General features: G+C 36.7%; 1 non-coding gene across 1 annotated transcript; it reads right to left on the bottom strand.

The window, feature by feature from the left end:
- Window positions 1-3,099: 3,099 nt before the first annotated feature.
- LOC121219771 (small nucleolar RNA R71) lies at window positions 3,100-3,206 on the bottom strand. The gene has a single exon (XR_005916662.1). It is a non-coding gene; the product is annotated as a small nucleolar RNA R71 (small nucleolar RNA).
- Between the last annotated feature and the right edge of the window lie 6,308 nt (window positions 3,207-9,514).

Genomic DNA, 9,514 nt, shown 5'->3' with positions numbered 1-9,514 from the left:
TGTATGGTGAAATTCTTACCCATTTGCAAACAATTTTTCTTGTTGGACACGACGACTTTTTTGGAGTACATGATGTGATTCAGAGTCACCAGCAAGCTGTATCTGCTATCGGTGGAAGCGAGGAGTAGACAACTTCATCAAAAGAGGCAATGAAGACTGCCATAGTAGCATAGGTCTGGATGTAATCGCACAATAGGTTTGTCATCGGTTCCGACTGAATAAGCGTTGCCTATGTCTACGTCATGTCTCAGTTAATTCATTCCACTTATTCCTGTTCATTTCACTAACCTCGTGTTTTTTCCACAATCACCACACTACACACCACAACACATCCCTTTTTCTACCCTTCCCGTAGGTACATATTTCGAGGCACTAATTTCCCCCATATTCTACACTCTCATGCCGACATCGATCCCGACACAAATACCGAGCTAAATGTCAATATATGTACCGTCACTGATGTCAACACTGGTCCAGTCATCGATGCCAGTTTTGATGCCCAGGTCAATACCGACGTATCAGGAAACACGAAAATTTATACATTTTTACATACCCTTTTTAACTTAAAATCATAAAGTTTCGATAAAATTCTTGTCGAAAAAATAATTAATTTTTACAAAATAATTAAAGTGCACTTAAAATATGAACATGTTGAATTTTATAATTAATTTTGATAAATTTTGGTTATTTTCGACAGATTTGCACAAATGGCGAAAAATGGCTCGGCAGACACTACTAGAAGCACAAAATCGAGAAGCAATTTGAAGCATTGAGGTGAACTAAAATTTAGCCTAAGAAGGTCCAAAATTATATGTATTAATTCATAATATAATTAATTTTAATTTATATCCAATTTAATTTGGGTTAATAAATTATTATTAATTAATTATGAAAAAGTGGTCCAGTTGAATTGAACTGTGTGAACTGAACCGACCAAGAAATGGACAGCCCAAAAAACCATCCCAAGAGCTGACCCAAATCAGCTTATTAGCTGATTATTTAAGCTTGCAAAGAGACCCTTGAAGACTTGTTTAAGTTGCATTCAAAGCTGACCCAAATCTACAATTGGTGGCTTCATAGATTTTCCCCAAGCCTAAATTAGCAAAGTTGAAACTATCAACCTTGCCACATGTGTGGCCGGCCAAGGGAGGGCTATTTGACTAATAATTTTAGCTATTTTTAGTAGCCCTCCTCAGCAATAAAAACCCCCTTAGGCTGGTCATTTGAAAAACACGCCTGAAGCATTCACATCTTTCCTTTATTCTCTCCACTTTCTCTCTTCTTTCCATTCCCAAATTCCCTTGTTCTTTTGCCGATTTCTCATCTTGGGAAAGGGGCATTCATAAGCTATTTGGAGCAGCAATTAAGTGTTCATAGCAGCGTTGGTCGACGAGGACAACGGAGAAGGAAGAATGGAGCAACTAGTCAAGCCACAGAAAAACACCGGATTTGATTCTTGTTCCCTATCTCTTTAATTTTTGTTGTTGTTATGCTGAACATATCTATGGATATTTATGTTTTTGGAATGGTTAATTTAATCAATTTAGCTTGAATTTAATTTGTGTTAGTTTGATTGCATTTCGTTTGTTAAAATTATTAAAATTGTGTTTATGTTGTTACAGGCCTCGGTAAGCTGCTTGATTAAGTAAAATCATGACTAAGTTATTCTTACATTACAATTGTTAGGTAACTAATGAATTAATTATTTAAACGGATTGAAATTGTAATTAATGGACACAGTACTTAATCAGTGTATGTTTAATCATCTAAGGTAGCTGAGGGTTAGATTAGCAACGGTATCTGACGATACACTTACCTTGCATAACTTGCAAGATTATTGTGATTAAACTGTTTCAAGGTAAGGATACTTCGTTACCTCACATAGTCTTTTATGTGCCTATTAAATGAAGTTAATTGTTTAAATTGACATAGGAATTTGTACAAGAGATTATTTCGATTTAATAAGTATATATGTGCAATAACATATTTGCCTATTAAGATTTGTTTAATCAGTTGAATTGACATAGGGATATAGTCAAGAGGTGAATGGATTTTGGTAGGTGAGTATATTCATAAGTTAGCAAATTACCGAGTTGCCATGAACTTATTCGTAACAATATAAACATGAGTTTAATAATTCTGAGTTAAGAAATCTAATTAATCTAACACAATTATGTCATCTTCATTAAAATCATATTTTGAAATCGAGCATTTGAGATTTATTTATTTAGTTTACTTAGGTTAAAATCTTAGTTTTTAATCACCCTCTTCAAACAAAATATTTTTCTTCACCAAAGTGTTTTAAATAGCATTCATAAATAATTCTTTTCATAGTCCCTCTGGGTATGATAACTCGACATTTACTTGTCACTTTATTACTTGTTGCGATTGTGTACACTTGCACATTTCCGTCGTTCCAAGTTTTTTGCGTCGTTGCCGGGAATTGTGCTTTAAAAAAGTCATTATTTGTGAAGTTATTAGTTTTGCATTTTGGTTTATTTTTCTGTTCAAATTTTAACTTAGTTAATTTTTCTGTGATTATTTCAGGTGTTTATGATTATTGACCGAATTATCGATTTACTCCTTGTAGACCTCGAGATTGAACGAACTTTTCGACAGTGAAAGAGACAAGCAAGTTAGAGAAGGGCTAAAGAGATGAACTTCCAAAATCCGAATCAAGGAAATGGAGCAAACCTTGCTCAAAATCCTATCCTTATTGTTGATGATAGGGATAGAGCTTTGAGACAGTATGCCATGCCAGTATTTCATGATCTTAATTCGGGTATTAGGAGACCCAAAATTGAGGCACAACAGTTCGAGTTGAAGCCAGCCATGTTCTAGATGCTTCAGACAGTGGGCCAATTTAGTGGAATGCCTACCGAAGATCCTTACCTACACTTAAGACTGTTTATGGAGGTGAACGATTCTTTCAAGTTAGCCAGAGTACCCGAAAATGCATTACGATTGAAGCTGCTCCCATATTCACTAAGGGACAGAACTCGAGCTTGGTTGAACTCATTACCACCAAACTCAATTTCAACATAGCAAGAGTTAGCAGAAAAATTCCTTATGAAGTATTTCTCGCCTAGCAAGAATGCTAAGTTGAGGAATGAGATCACTACTTTCTAACAAATGGATGATGATTCATTGTATGAGGCATGGGAAAGGTATAAAGAATTATTACAGAAGTGCCCTCATCACGAATCCCACATTGCATACAACTTGAGACATTTTATAATGGTTTCAATGCTCACACGAGGATGGTAGTGGACGCTTCTACTAATGGTGCTCTCATTTCTAAGTCTTATAATTAGGCTTATGAAATCATTGAGAGGATTGATAGCAACAATTATCAATGGCCAACCAATCAAGTAGCGTCAGGAAGAAGAGTCGTTGAATACATGAAGTAGATGCTCTTACTTCACTTGCATCTCAAGTATCATCAATATCCTCAATGTTAAAAAATCTTACTACTAATGGGTGTAATAGTTTTGCAGCATAGCCACTGAATCAATTTCAAAATGTAGTCAGTGTTTATTGTGGGGAAGGACATTTGTTTGAAGAATGTCCATCGAACCCAAAATCTGTGTATTACATGGGTAACCAGAACAAAAATCGAGGAAGGCAAGGGCTACAATCCGATTTCTATAACCCATCATGGTGAAACCACCCGAATTTTTCCTAGAGTAACCAAGGGGCAGGAACTAGTAACAATTATGTCCAGCCTAGATCGACCCAGCCACTTAGTTTTTCCTAACAAGCTCAAAAACCAACCACAGCTGAACCATCCAATAGCCTAGAGAATCTAATGAAGGCATACATGGCAAAAAATGATGCCTCTCTAAGGAATTTGGAGAATCAAGTGGGCCAGCTTGCAACTGAACTTAGAAATCGACCACAAGGTGCTTTACCTAGTGATACAAAAAATTCGAGGAATCCAGGGAAGGAGCATTGTAAAGCGTTAACATTGAGGAGTGGAAAGACTTTAGAGCCGAATTCCGTCGAAGTTGAGAAGGAGCCAGCTGACGCTCAAGACTTAGAGGAAGTTCAACCGAGTGTTGAAATTCCAATTTCACTGGAAATTGAATCTACAAAATCCGACAAGGTAACTTCTGAACCAGCTAATTCTGATCAACTAATAACTTCGTTAGATACAGAATTGCCACAGAAAATGAATCAACCAATTCCAATAAAGAAACCTCCACCACCCTACCCTCAAAGACTTCAGAAGCAGAAGTAGGAAATTTAATTCAAGAAGTTCCTAGACGTACTCAAGCAACTTCATATCAACATCCCGTTGGTTAAAGCACTTGAACAAATGCCGAACTATGTCAAATTCATGAAGGATATTCTGTCTAAAAGGTTTGGAGAATTTGAGACGGTAGCCCTAACGAGGGAATGCAATGCATATCTTCAAGACAAACTACGCCCAAAATTGAAGGATTCTGGATGTTTTACCATACCTTGCAATATTGGAGCAACATATTGTGGTAAGGCACTATGTGACTTGGGTGCGAGTATCAACTTGATGCTTATGTCAATATTTTGGAAGTTGGGGATAAGTGAAGTTAGACCTAGTACGGTTACACTTCAATTAGCAGATGGATCCTTAGCACATCCAGAAGGAAAAATCGAGGACGTATTGGTACGTGTAGACAATTTTATCTTTCATGCTGACTTTGTGATTCTAGACTTTAAAGCAGACAAAGAGGTACCAATCAAAGACCATTCTTAGAAACTAGAAACCCTTATTGATGTGCAGAAGGGCGAGCTTACTATGTGTGTTCAGGATGATCAAGTAACATTTAACGTTCTTAAGTCCACGTGATTTCCTGACACAATTGATGATTGTTCTGCAGTATCTGATTTAGAGGATTTAATCGTGGAGAAGGAACTCAATTGTAGAGGACCCATTGGAACAAATTTTGACATCAGATCCTCCAAATGAAGAAGATGAGGATGAATACTTAGCTTTGTTAGAAGCTAATCAAAGGGGATTTAATCTGCAATCCCGCTTTGAATCTTTAGAGTTAGAGAAAAAGGATTATACCCAACCAAAAGCGTCAATCGAGGAGCCACCTAAATTGGAACTGAATGTACTTCCCTCACATTTGAAATATGTTTATTTAGGTAACTCTTTTACTCTGTCTGTGATTATTTCAGCAAAATTAACTACTGAGCAAGAAGAGAAACTCATCCTGGTGTTGAAACAATTCAAGAAGGTTATCGGATGGACCATAACAGATATTCATAGAATTAGTCCATTTGTATGCATGCACAATATTATAATAGAAGATGGCGAAAAAGGGATGATTGATGGACAACGAATACTAAACCCCATCATGAAGGACGTAGTCAAGAAAGAAATCATCAAGTGGTTAGGTGCGGGTATAATTTACCCCATCTCAGATAGTTCATGGATAAGTCTGGTCCAGAACGTGCCAAAGAAATGAGGTATCACGATCATTGAAAATGAGAATAATGAGTTGATTCCGACTAGAACGATTACGGGATGGAGAATTTGCATCGATTACCGGAAGCTGAACAAGGCAACTAGGAAAGATCATTTTCCTTTGTCATTTTTGGACCAAATGCTGAATAGACTTGCAGGGCGAGACTATTACTGTTTTCTCGATGGATACCCGGGGTATAATCAGATTACAGTAGCACTAGAAGATCAACACAAGACAACATTCACTTGCCCGTACGGTACATTTGCATTTAGGCATATGCCATTTGGTTTATGTAATGCACCTGCTACATTTCAAAGATGTTTGATTTCTATTTTTACTAAAATGGTTGATAAATATTTGGAAGTTTTTATGGATGATTTTTTAGTATTCGGAGATACATATGATGATTGCCTAGCCAATCTAGCCAAGGTACTAAGGCGGTGTGAAGAAACAAACCTTGTACGTAATTAGGAAAAGTGTCATTTCATAGTACGAGAAGGTATTGTTCTAGGGCATCGGATAACAAGACATGAAATCGAGATAGATAAAGCAAAGGTAGATGTTATTGAGAAACTCCCATTTCCAATATCTGTAAAGGGTGTTAGGAGCTTTTTAGGCCACGCTGATTTTTATCGAAGATTCATCAAGGACTTCTCCAAAGTTTCTAAACCCTTACGCAAATTATTGGAGAAGGACGCGACGTTTAAATTTGTTGAGGAGTGCTTAAGAGCTTTTGTAACATCCCGAAATAGGGCCTAGTCGAAACAGTGGTTTCAGGACCACAAATCCGACGAGAAAAAAATTATTTTTGTTATATTTTTATGGTCTAGAATTTCAAGGAATGATTTTGTGAAAATTTCGTTCAAAAATTTTGACGTTTGGGCACTCAATTTAGTTAAAAGGACTAAATTGTAAAAACTGTAAAACTTGAGTTCTAGAAGCTATAGGTGTCCAATTGTTATGAAATTTTAAATTGGAGTCCTTAAATGCTAATTTGACCATTGGTTAAATTGTGGACAAAAATGGACATGAGAAAAGTGAAATAGGATATTTTCAAGTTAGGGGTATTTTGGTAAATTGGTAATTAAATGAATTAAAAAGGAAAAGAAAGCCAAAATGTGGTCATATATCTTCCACCATAGTCGAAACTTACAAGTTCTCCATAGCTAGGGTTTTCGCCACTTTTAAGCTTGATTGTAAGTACATCCAAGCCCCGTTTTTAAATTTTTTTTTTACATTTTTGGAGTCCTTGTAGCTCAGTTTAGCTTATTCTACCATTAATTCATGTTAGGGTTCATATTTGGAAAAATACTCATAGGTGAAATTTACTTATAACATTAGGTATTTTTATTGATTATGTCGTTTTACTTGTTTTCACTTAAAATCACCTAGAAAAAGTTGTTTAATATTATTTCAAGCTTCATATTCCACCATAAAACACCAAAATAAAGGATGAAATTTAATTTCCGAGCTTTGGGGCAAAAGTGTAAATATGTAAAATTTTAGGGGTAAAATCATAATTTTTCCAAAGTTTGAGTCAATGATTGTTTTGATGAATGTGAGTATTAAATAAGTTAAATTTTCTATTATAGATCAAGAGGAACAGAATCCAGAGTTAGACCGGGGAAAGAAAAAGGTTGAGGACTAAGTTGCTAGATTTGATCGTATTTTGTACCGAGGTAAGTTTACGGTAAATAAATGCAATATTTCAATAATTATTATTAATGTTGTTATTTTATGGCAATTATGTATTTATTTTATGAAATTATTCAATGTTGACTCAAGTATCAGATGAGAGAGAATTAGTGTTAAAAAATCCTGTGAAAAATTAGGAATGTATCGGATACAAATGTTATGACATTAGGGGAATGAGATCCCATGTAAGACCATGTCTGGGACATGGCATTGACATTATTGAGGTTATGAGAGGTCCCACGTAAGACCATGTCTGGGACATGGCGTTGGCACCGATATAAGAGGTCCCCCATAAGACCATGTCTGGGACATGGCATGGGCACCGATATGAGAACTCATGTGTAAGACCATATCTGGGATTTGACATTTGTAGTACAAGAAACATCCCATGTAAGACCATGTCTGGGACATGGCTTTGGCATGTTATTATCAGACAGGAGACCCGAGTATCCTTAATATTCCAAGTGGTTCAACGGGCTAGTAAATGGACTATGTTACATGAAAGTTCAGGTAAAAGCATAATAAATAGATTCAGGTGAGTTATAAGGGTTAAGAATATTTTAGTTATCAGTTGAGAAAGAAATTTCAACAATGGAGGAGTAAGTTATAATCATGAGTAAGTAAAGAAGAAGTAAAGACCATGATACCTGATGATAATTTATGAGTATAATTTTTATGCCTCGAACTAGTAAGTTAAGTCAGATAACGCCTCGTGCTCGACTTCGGTAACGATCTCGGGTAAGGGGTGTTACATTTGTTGGTATTAGAGCGGGAGTTTAGTTGGTTCTCAGAATATTTAGTATGAATAAAGGTCTAGCTATACATGCCATACTTGTATTTTGATAGTGTGATGACTCCTAATGATTTTAAAATGTTTTTCTTTTATAGTTATGGATCCCGAGCGAGCTGGTGCAGATGATGTAGAAAGTAAAGTGCCCACTCCCGCAGAAGGGACGGTGCCACCAGATAGTAGTGAAATGCCCGTTACAGTTAGTTAGGGAGGAGGGGCTCGAGAAGCCTTTTTTCAAGCTATGAATGAATGGTTTGTTGAGTTCATTCGTACGAATTTGGCTATTAAACCTCCACCCCCTCATGATTCTCAGATTTCCCATGTAGCTTTCCCAGTCACAGGTACAGTTATAAGAGAAAGGCCACTAGTTGATTAGATCAAAAAACAAGGGGCTGAAGAGTTTCAGGCTACTAAATATGATGATGCAGAGAGAGCAGAATTTTGGCTCGAGAATACTATCAGAGTCTTTGATGAGTTATTCTGTACACCAAAGGAATGCATGAAATGTGTTGTCTCACTCCTTAAAGATTCGGCCTATCATTGGTGGAAGACTCTTGTGTCAGTTGTACCGAGCGAGAGAGTTACTTGGGATTTTTTAGGAGAAGTTTCGTAAAAAGTATATCAGTCAGAGATTTATCGACCAGAAGAGAAAAGAGTTCCTTGAGTTAAAGTAGGGTAAGATGACTGTAACTGAGTATGAACGTGAATTTGTCAGACTCGGCAAGTATGCTCGAGAATGTGTGTCTACAGAGGCTATCATGTGCAAAAGATTTAAGATGGGCTCAATGATGATATCCGACTGTCAGTTGGTGTTTTAGAGATAAAAGAGTTTGTTATTCTAGTTGAAAGAGCCTGTAAGGCAGAGGAGTTGTTAAAAGAAAAAGAAAATGGCAAAGCTGAAATTGAGGTTCAAGACAGGAAGAAAAGGCAGATGAGCAGATCATTTCAGTCTACATCCAAGAGGCCTAGAGAGTTCTCTATTAGATCGAATTTTTCAGCCGAGTATCCTAGCCGAGAGTGTGCTTAATGTGGTAGACGTCATCTTGGTGAGTGCCGAGCAAATGAAAATTCTTGTTTTAGATGTGGTGCACTAGATCATTTTATTTGGGATTGTGCCAAAACAATTAAAAGAGAAGTAATATCAAGTACAAGATTGGGAAATGCTCCCACAAGAGGTAGACCACAGAGGAATTTGGGAGTTGGAGCAAGTAACAGAGGTACATCCAGAGACTCAGCAACTAGATCAGATGTTAGAGCACCCGCAAAGACTTATGCTATTCGCGCTCGCGGAGAGGCATCTTCCCCCAATGTGATTACGGGTACATTTTCTCTCTATGATACTAGTGTTATTGTTTTGATTGATCCAGGTTCAACCCATTCCTATGTTTGCATGAGATTGATGCCTAGTATGAACATGCCTATAGAATCTACTGAATTTGTGGTTAAAGTATCAAATCCATTAGGCTAGTATGTGTTAGTAGACAAAGTATGTAAAAATTGCCCTTTGATGATTAGAGGTCACTGTTTTCTGGCCGATCTTATGCTATTGCCATTTGATGAGTTTGATGTGATAGTG

This window comes from Gossypium hirsutum, chromosome D07 (genome assembly GCF_007990345.1).
Source record: "Gossypium hirsutum isolate 1008001.06 chromosome D07, Gossypium_hirsutum_v2.1, whole genome shotgun sequence".
Classification (NCBI taxonomy): Eukaryota; Viridiplantae; Streptophyta; class Magnoliopsida; order Malvales; family Malvaceae; genus Gossypium; species Gossypium hirsutum.
This window is presented reverse-complemented; position numbering and strand designations above follow the sequence as displayed.